General features: G+C 42.2%; 1 protein-coding gene across 1 annotated transcript in view; it reads left to right on the forward strand.

Annotated features, from left to right (window-relative positions):
* The window catches only part of SHISA6 (shisa family member 6), a 380,723-nt gene that overhangs the window by 136,066 nt on the left and 235,994 nt on the right, over positions 1–8,663 (forward strand). The window lies entirely within an intron of this gene.

Below are 8,663 nucleotides of genomic sequence, written 5' to 3' on the forward strand. Positions count from 1 at the left end.
CCCCCACACACACACACACACCCCAGGTAAAGGCCATGCTGCAATCCTTTCTTCTCCAGTCTCCTCTCAGGATTTTGAACACACATGCACATGCACCCAGTGTGATTTTCAAGACACGAGGTTTGGAACTCAGGCCACAGTCAGCCATGTGGAAGTCCAGCACCTTAACCACTGCACCACCTACTGGCCCAGTTTTTTTTTTTTTTTCTTCAAATTTCTTAAAATTCATGGAAGAGAGCACATTTGCATACTATCGAGAGAGAAGCACTATCAACAGGGACTTGCCACAGTATGATTCCCTTCCTAGAGCCCCCCAGGCTTGGGCATGCACACACATGTTCACATGTTTTCAGGCTGTGTAGGGATTCCAACCCATCGTCAGCCATGTGGCTCCCAGCACTGCAGTGCAGTACACTATAGACTGCATCACCTGGCTGGGCCAATTCTTGCTTCATTAATGACATTTGTCACCCTTTGTGTTTGAAATAATGATACCATTTTAATGCAGTTATTTAATTAAATAATTATATAATCATATAATTTATGTTAAAATTTTCTGTGATCCCAGTGGGCCTTCTCACTCTTGATCTGAATTAGTGAGTGAAGTTTTATTCCTTTTATTCTGTTAGGATTCAGCAATGTCTAATTAAGCATTTTTCTCTGCTTACCCCACCCTCAGCTCCCTTTTTTTTTTTTTTTTTCTTTCCTTTCTTTTTAAAGAAACAAGTTTCTTTTGGGGCCTATATTTAGCAGTCAACCCAATCTGTATATTTTAACACTCAAGATCCTAAGTAGTAAAATAGAATATATATTTCATGTTTGTATCAAGAAATTGCTCATTTCCAAACCACATAATTATCTTGCGAGGAACTTATTCTTCACACTGATGAAAAGAGTTGAACAAACATAGAAACAAATATCAGAACTGAAATCATGAATGCTGGGCATCCTTTTGCTCCTCGTCCTTGTCTGGCTTTGGTGTCACTAGCAAGGGGAGCCAAAGGTGAAGCTCCTACAGGCCTGGGGACTTTATAAAGACAAGAGCTCTTGGAACTAGCAGATAGCATAATGGTTACATCACTGAACTCTCATGTAGTTGAATGTGGTTCAAGTCCTGGACCCAGCGACTTGAAACTCACACCGGACACATGTGTGTATGTGCCCAAAATCCTGAGAGGAGACTGGAGGAGAAGGAATTGTAGCGTGTCCATCCCCCAGGGGGTGATTTCTTGCTTTCTCTCTCTGGTGAGTGCACGTGCCCTATAGCAAAAAAAATTCTCTCTAATAAAAAGACAGAAAGAAAAAGGAAAAAAAAAAGGGCTCTGTACCAGGGTACCAGGCAAGCTAGAGGCGGTGCTTGGCCTGAGGTCTTTGGTTTAATTTTACACCACTAGATGCATTTACTTGTGCCTTTAAGAAATCTACAATCTTGGCTTGCCTTGATGATTTTATCAGAGGTACCTCTCCATGAATTTACTATTCTATTGCCCAGCAGTCTCCTCATCACAGTTCCTCAACAGAACATGATCACCGTTGGTATTTTCACCATCAGTATAGTGTTCACACTGGGTCGGAAGGAAGCTATTTATCAGCTTATGACTCAGACCTCCAGCTTCTTGGGTCAATGCCTCTCAGATTCTGTGATTTCTCTGCTGGTTTTGGAGTTAATGCACCAGTATAAAATTATTTGGCATTGTTTTCTGTGCTTGGTTTGCATGAAGTCCTTTGACTACGGCTTTTGTCCCTCACCTACATAGTAACAATAGACGTTATTTCTGCATGGATTTTGTGGGTCACCACTTAGAAAGGAAACTGCAAATGCCAGTGACTGTGCCTCCCTAGGCTGTGAGTTCAGTAGCTGAGAAGCCTGGGGGCACGTTTAAGTCTTGGCAATAATGGCAGCTGCTTTGTTTACAAAGGTACAGGGCTTTCCAAATGCAGGCAGTCTATGTCAGTCAGCTTCAACTGTCTGCTAAGGCTGATAGCTAATGGGAAGGAAGGAATGATATAAGGTTAAAAAGAAGTGATGGCCAGCCAGATGGTGTGGTGGTTAAGGCACTGGATCCCACTTGGCCAACTGTGCAGTTCGAGTCCTGGACCTGGAAGCTTGAAAAACACACCAGGTGTGTGTGCAAGCGTGCTCAAAATCCAGAGAAGAAAACAGAGGAGAAGGGACTGTGGTGTGGACATTCCTTATGAAGGGTGATGTCTTACTTTCTCACTCTCCATCTCTCTCTGGCAAGCACATGTACCTTATAGCAAAACTAAAATAAATAAATAAATAGAAAGTGATTATTTGGATTGAAAACTTTAGATCAATAAATTTAAAACAGGCAAAATGAAGATTTTGTAGTCAATAGAAATAGAAATGGAAGAAATAGAAATGGAAGATGCTGAAGAGCCCTAGGGCTAAAGCTCCCTGCATTAGGTCTTCTGCTAATAGATGTTAGTAGAGAACACAAGAACCTGTAGGGACCAAAAAGAGAGCTTGGCGGCACATCCTTTGCTTATCTAACTAAATGTTGCCTTTCACATTTCCTTTCCTCCCAAAATTGTAATAACGGGTGTCTTACTGGAAATCATGTAAAATAATGTCCTTCTTAAAGCAAACAAACAAACAACACACGTTATTTCATGAGCAAGAGAGACAGAGAGGTGCCCCCAGCAGTCCTGATGCCACAATCCACCCCCAGTCTCAGCCAGCCCCAGATCATGAACACTTGCATTCCTCGCATATTCAGGGGAGTCCCCAGACTCAAACTGAGAACCTTCTCATGTGGATCAGTCTTACAGAATATTTTGTTCCTACTACGCCACCACTACCCTGCCCCTGCCCTCACTTGTAATGAATATTATTAATTGGTAGCTGGAAAGAGATGGCTGTGGGTACCATAGGGCAAGAAGGAAGAAGGAAGTTATGTAAGTTGTAAAGAACATCAAAATAATTAGTGGAACGGAAGTGACGGGCTGTCGAACGGAAATGGAAACATGAGGTTAGTGTTTGGCAAAGACAAAGATTAATTAGGGTGGAATGTGGCCAGAATTTGAAAGCCATGAGGACTGAAGGATGGGTAAATGAAGGTTTTGATTCAGTACGTACTTTACAGTTTGAGTTTTGGGTATGAGAGCAGATCTTGATGTGGACGATATCTGTAGGGTAGCTGGTAGGCCAGGGTCACTGAAGTTGGGAAAATTGAGTGACTAAGAGACTGGAGCACTGATGTTCCAAAGAGAAAGTAAAAAGGAGACAATTGGAAAACCATGAGATTGGATCAAGTGAATAAGAACTGTTCACTTCTTCAAATACCAGGGAAAATGGGAATATATAAAGTTCCTTGTTCCTGAAAATAGTTGGTACCAATGAGAAAAGAGGAGATAATTGATCAGAATTGCTCTTTAGAAAGACCAGTCCGGGGTCTGGCAGGTGGCATGGTGGTTAAGGTGCTGCACTCCCACATGGCTGACTGCGTTTCAAGTCCTAGACCTGGAGGCTTGCTTTCTCACTTTCCCTCTTTCTCTGTCTCTCTCTGGTCAAATTTCAAAAAAGAAATAATAATAAATAATTTTTTTTTAAAGAAAGATCAGTCCAGGCCAGCTACAAAGGCACAGCAGTATTGCAAAAACTCTGTGATGCTGAGATAATGTTGAAGGTCCCAGGTTCATGTCCCAAGGCCTCTCATTCACAGCAGATATGTTTGTATGTCGATGGTGCTGGTTGGTTAAAGTTCAAGGTAGATTGAGTCATGAAGACCCTATTGGAGGTGAATATCTCTCTCTCTCTGTGAAGAAATAAATAAACTTAAAAAAGAAAGTGGGGTCCTGCAGATGGCATAATGGTTATGTTGCTAGACCACCATGTAGTTGATTGCAGTTCCATTCTTAGACCCGGCAGCTTAAACTCAAGCCAGGCACATGTGTGTGCATGCCCAAGATCCCAAGGAGAATGGAGGAGAAGGGATTGCAGTGTGGCCCCCCCCCCCAGGGGGTGATTTCTTGCTTTCTGTCTCTCTGTTTCTCTCTTTCTGGCAAGCATAGGTGCCGTATGGCAAAAACCCTCTTAAGAAAAAAAAAAAAAAAGAATAAAATTCAAATAAAGCTGCTCTGTGTGCAGAAGTAGCCACCAGTGCAGGAGGTGTACCAACTCTCTCAAAAATCCCAGTTAACAACTTTCCTTGTTCCTTTATCTTTGGAACATCAGTGCTCTGGTCTCTTGGTCACTCTGTCTGCCCAACTTCAGTGACTGGCTTAACAATTACCCTGTGGCTATTATCCACATCAAGACCTGCTCCCATATCCAGAACTCAAACTGCAAAGTATACAGAGGGCCCTCATTGTAATCATCGTGCAGTCATCTTGAAGTCACTAATATAATACTTATGCTTCTGACATAGCCCAGCTTTTGAACACAAATGACCACCTAAGAACCAAACTCAATCATTTCTCTTAGTCTCTGATCTACTTACTGTCTCATATTTGAAGCTATTAACCGTCTTCACATTGTTGACCCTTTTGGGCCTTTGATTTCCCAGTAGGAACAGTGTCTCCATTCATGCTTTTTCTTCTGACAGATCTTTTTCGTTCTGAGATTCCTTTATTTTCCCCACCATCTAAAATGACGTATTTCACAAATGTGATTTTCTCTAACATTTAGCTGCTCTCTTTCCTCTCTACCTTACTAACGCACATGTCCTATTATGGGTCTCACTTTCACCTCTAGGTAGATTCTTCTCGAATCCACTTCTAGGGTTCTGATTTTGTGCCCCGATCTGTCCCTAGGTTTCCAACTTCTTGATGAATATCTGCATGCAGATATCCCACCAGAAACTTTAAATTATCTTTCATGTTGAACCGATATCTCTTTCCTACTTACTTTTCTCTCCCCCAGCAGTGTCCAATAGAACCATAATTCTAGGTTCAAAAATCTCTGCATCATTATTGACTCTGTATTGTATAGTTCTTCAGTATGACTTCATTCTGTAATTGTAGAACATACTCATTTTGGTCCCCATTTTCCATAAAACAAGTCTATTTGCACCTTCCTTAGATGCTTTCTTTATCCAACAAAGGTCCCTTGAGCTAACGTGTATTAGGACCTATGTTAGAGACTGGAGGTTAAAAAAAGTAGCATAAACATGGTTCTTTGTTCTCATAGATTTCAGAGCCGAAAAGAAATATGGATGTACAAACAAAATGACTGTAATGAAATTTGATCATGCTATAATATAATGAAGATGCGATTAAGAAGTAATAGAAATGACAGAATCGTTTTTGTTGAAAGCATCAGGGTAGGTAGGCTCCATAGAGGAGGAAATGCTCAAGTTGAAACTTGAAGAATTAGTAAAATTTTATTGAATAGGCGTTTTGAGGATTGGGTATCCTAGTAAAAATGGAAAAGCATGTAACAGTATCTAGAGACAGCCAAGATCAATATTTTCAGAAAATTATGTATGGTTTTGAAATTTGGATATTCAAAGGTAGGCATAACAGAAGATAAGACCAGGACAATATTTTATGTTATGCTAAGGAGTTTAGCATTTATCCTTTGGTCAGTGGGAAATCATTGAGAAATTCTGAGCAAGAAGGCTGGCAGGTTGTATAGTAGTTAAGGTTCTAGACTCCATATGGTCAGCCATGATTTGAGTCTTGGACCTGACTGCTTGAAACTCACACCGGAGCACACGTGCGTGTATGTCCCAAATCCCCAGAGAATAGAGGAGAAGGGATTGTATGTGGCCATCCCCATCAGGGGTGATTTCTCACTTTCTGTCTCTCCAGCAAGCACATGTGCCCTATAGCAGAAAATCTCTTAAGAAAGAAAGAAAGGAAGGAACGAAGGAAGGAAGGAAGGAAGGAGGGAAGGAAGGAAGAAATTAATTAATTAATTTTGAGCAAGGACATGACATGACCAGATTTATGTGCTAAAAAAGATTGCTTTGGTCACTCTACAATAATTGAATGAAGAGAAGTTTAAGACCAAAGGCAGAAAAGCAGTAAACAGAAGGTCCAGTGGAAAAGATTGACAATGGACTTAGGAAAAAAAGGGATAGAATCAGGCCAGCCTGGTAGGACAGCGGTTAAGTGTAGTACCGATGCAGCTGTGTGGTCAACGCAGTTCAGCTTCTGGCCCTGGTGGCTTGAGAAGCACGCAGGGTGCTTGGGTGTGTGCTCCCAGAATCCTTACGGGTTAGAGAAATGGAGGAAAAGGGATTGTGGTGCGTCCGTGCCCTATCGGGGTTTTCTTCCTCTCTCTTTCTCTCTCAGGTGAGCACACACTTTCTCTGACAATTAAAATAAAAGGGAAGGTTGATAGCAGTGACATAAGAGGACTGTATGGTGGTGAAATGGTAAATGCAACACTGCGAGTCTGACCCGCAAGGGAAAGTTCCAGAGTTCCCTTCAAGAGACCTTCCTGAGTATGCCAGGCATGCTCGAGCCATTGACATGAGGTTGCCTGAGGCTGGGCTAGATTTTGGTGTCAAGATTCTGCTGGGTGTGCTTTCTCTTTCTGAAGAAATAAATAAATACCCTTAAAGCAATTAAGTCTGATGAATGAATCAAGAAGCTTGATGATTTGATTCAAAAACTGATGAGGATTTTGGTTTGGTTTCCCCATAAGCTGATCCTAAAAAGGGTCCTCAGTACCTATGACCAAAAAAAAAAAAAAAAAAGCAAAACTGGCTTCATGGCTTAAGCCGTTGTTTGTTATTCCAATGAACATGTAAGGCAAGGGCCCAAATTAAGGTGACACATAAACCGAGCCCGATTTGGTCTGCCTTAAGTAAGCTCTAGGAAAACCCAGTAACTAGTCTGCCCACAACCATAGGCACCGTCAAATCAGAGGGCACCATGGTAAGCAGGAAGAAAAGAGAGATGCTTTGAGGAATAAGAAAGATAATTTATCTGCTCATAATTTAGACTTTAATGTTGCTTTGAAATGGAAGACATCATTCCTGCCTTCTGGGACTAAATGCTGGAAGAAGACATCTGGTTACAGAGTTGTCCTAGGAATGATACGTAAATTCCTATTTAAATAATAATTTCAGGAGTGAAGAAGATAGGGAAAGGAAACAGGCACTAAAATATTCTTCCTTTCTGAACAGAACCCTCTATATCAAGGGTCTCTTGACCTCAGCTCTCTGGACATTTTAGACTGGCTAAATCTGTCTATTTAGTGTAGGGGTAGGGACTGTTTAGTGCATTGTCAGATGTTCATCAGCACCTCTGACCTCTACACAAGACACCATCACCCCCAGGCTCAGGTATGACAACAAAAATGTCATCGGATATTGACTCGTCCCCAGTGGGGTCAAAATCACTGCAGATATAGAACCACTGTCCTATATTTATATTTCTCAAATTTCAGTGTGCACAAGAATCACCTGGTGACCTTGTTCAAATTCAATAGATCAAGGATGGGACCTGAGGTCCCGCATTTTCAGCAAGCTCCCCAGTGATAGCCATGCTGCCGCCCCAAGGAACACACTTTGCATAGCTGGTTTTTTGCGCTGCCTGTCTCTTCCTCCTTTGGTACAACCTACAACACTGGCTGAAGGCTGAGCGACAGCAGCGATGCCACCAGGGCTTCTCCTTGTCTGAACCAGGGTGTCCACCAAGCAGGTATGCCCGCCTACCTCTTGTCCCATTCTCCACCTTCGCAGTTGGAGGGGCATGGATGGAGCTCATCTCAGCCTTATAGTTAATGCCTTTGAGGTCACACAGAAAGCCATAGGCATCTAGAGACTGCAGAGGCCCAGAGGAGCTCACACATCAGCCAAGGCAGCTGCGTCTCAGTCCACTGGGTGCAGTTCAGAGGGGACAGCAGCTAATGGCACCAGATGGTCTGGGCCTTGTTTCTGGGCACGTGCCTCCCTCACCAACCCCCCTGCTCATACACACGCAGTGATTTCCTCATTTGTTCTTTCCCTCCGGAAACAGAACAGCCATTTTTAAATGAAATGTGACTGCAGGGTCTCTTTTTTCTTGTTCTGTGCACTGTTGAGCTTTCAGATGCGAATATGTTAAATCATGGAACTTTCTTTAAAAATCTTAGCAACCAGCATTATTTGGAAGTCAAGAAAGGCCATGAGTTGGAGTAAAATGAAAAAAAAAATGATATCCACTCCCATTTTCTTTTTTTAAGAATCATTTATTTTATTTTATTATTTGTTTGTTTGTTTTTAATTTGACCAGAGAGAAGCAGAGAGAGAAAGAGAGGGAAAGTGAGAAAGCAAGCCACTAGGTCTGGGACTCAAACTACAGTTGATTCAGCACCTTAACCACCATCCCATGTGCTAGCTCCACTGCTCCCATTTTCTAAAATGGGATTTCTAGACAGAGCACTGCGTTGTTAATGCTAGTAATTACTGAAAGTGTCATGTATTAGCACTTCACTATTAGTACATTGGGTGGAACTTCTTATTAACTCCCGCCCCCCCAAGAGGTTGACTGAAAGCACCTTATTCTAGAATGCTGCACCCCTAAACTTAAGTGAGAGGGCAGAGTCAAAGGGATATTTGCAAGTCCATCTCTTCTCAGCCCCGAAGGAACTCAGAAGGGCTTAAGCTTGCTTTCCCAAGGAAGTGTTCCACAAAACTCAAGTCCTTCAAAGCTGTAAGGCCAACAACCTCTTTGTGTTGTTTTTAGCCCATAATTGACCTTCCCCC

The sequence above is a fragment of the Tupaia chinensis genome, unplaced genomic scaffold (assembly GCF_000334495.1).
Source record: "Tupaia chinensis unplaced genomic scaffold, TupChi_1.0 Scaffold000493_1, whole genome shotgun sequence".
In the NCBI taxonomy this organism is placed as follows: Eukaryota; Metazoa; Chordata; class Mammalia; order Scandentia; family Tupaiidae; genus Tupaia; species Tupaia belangeri.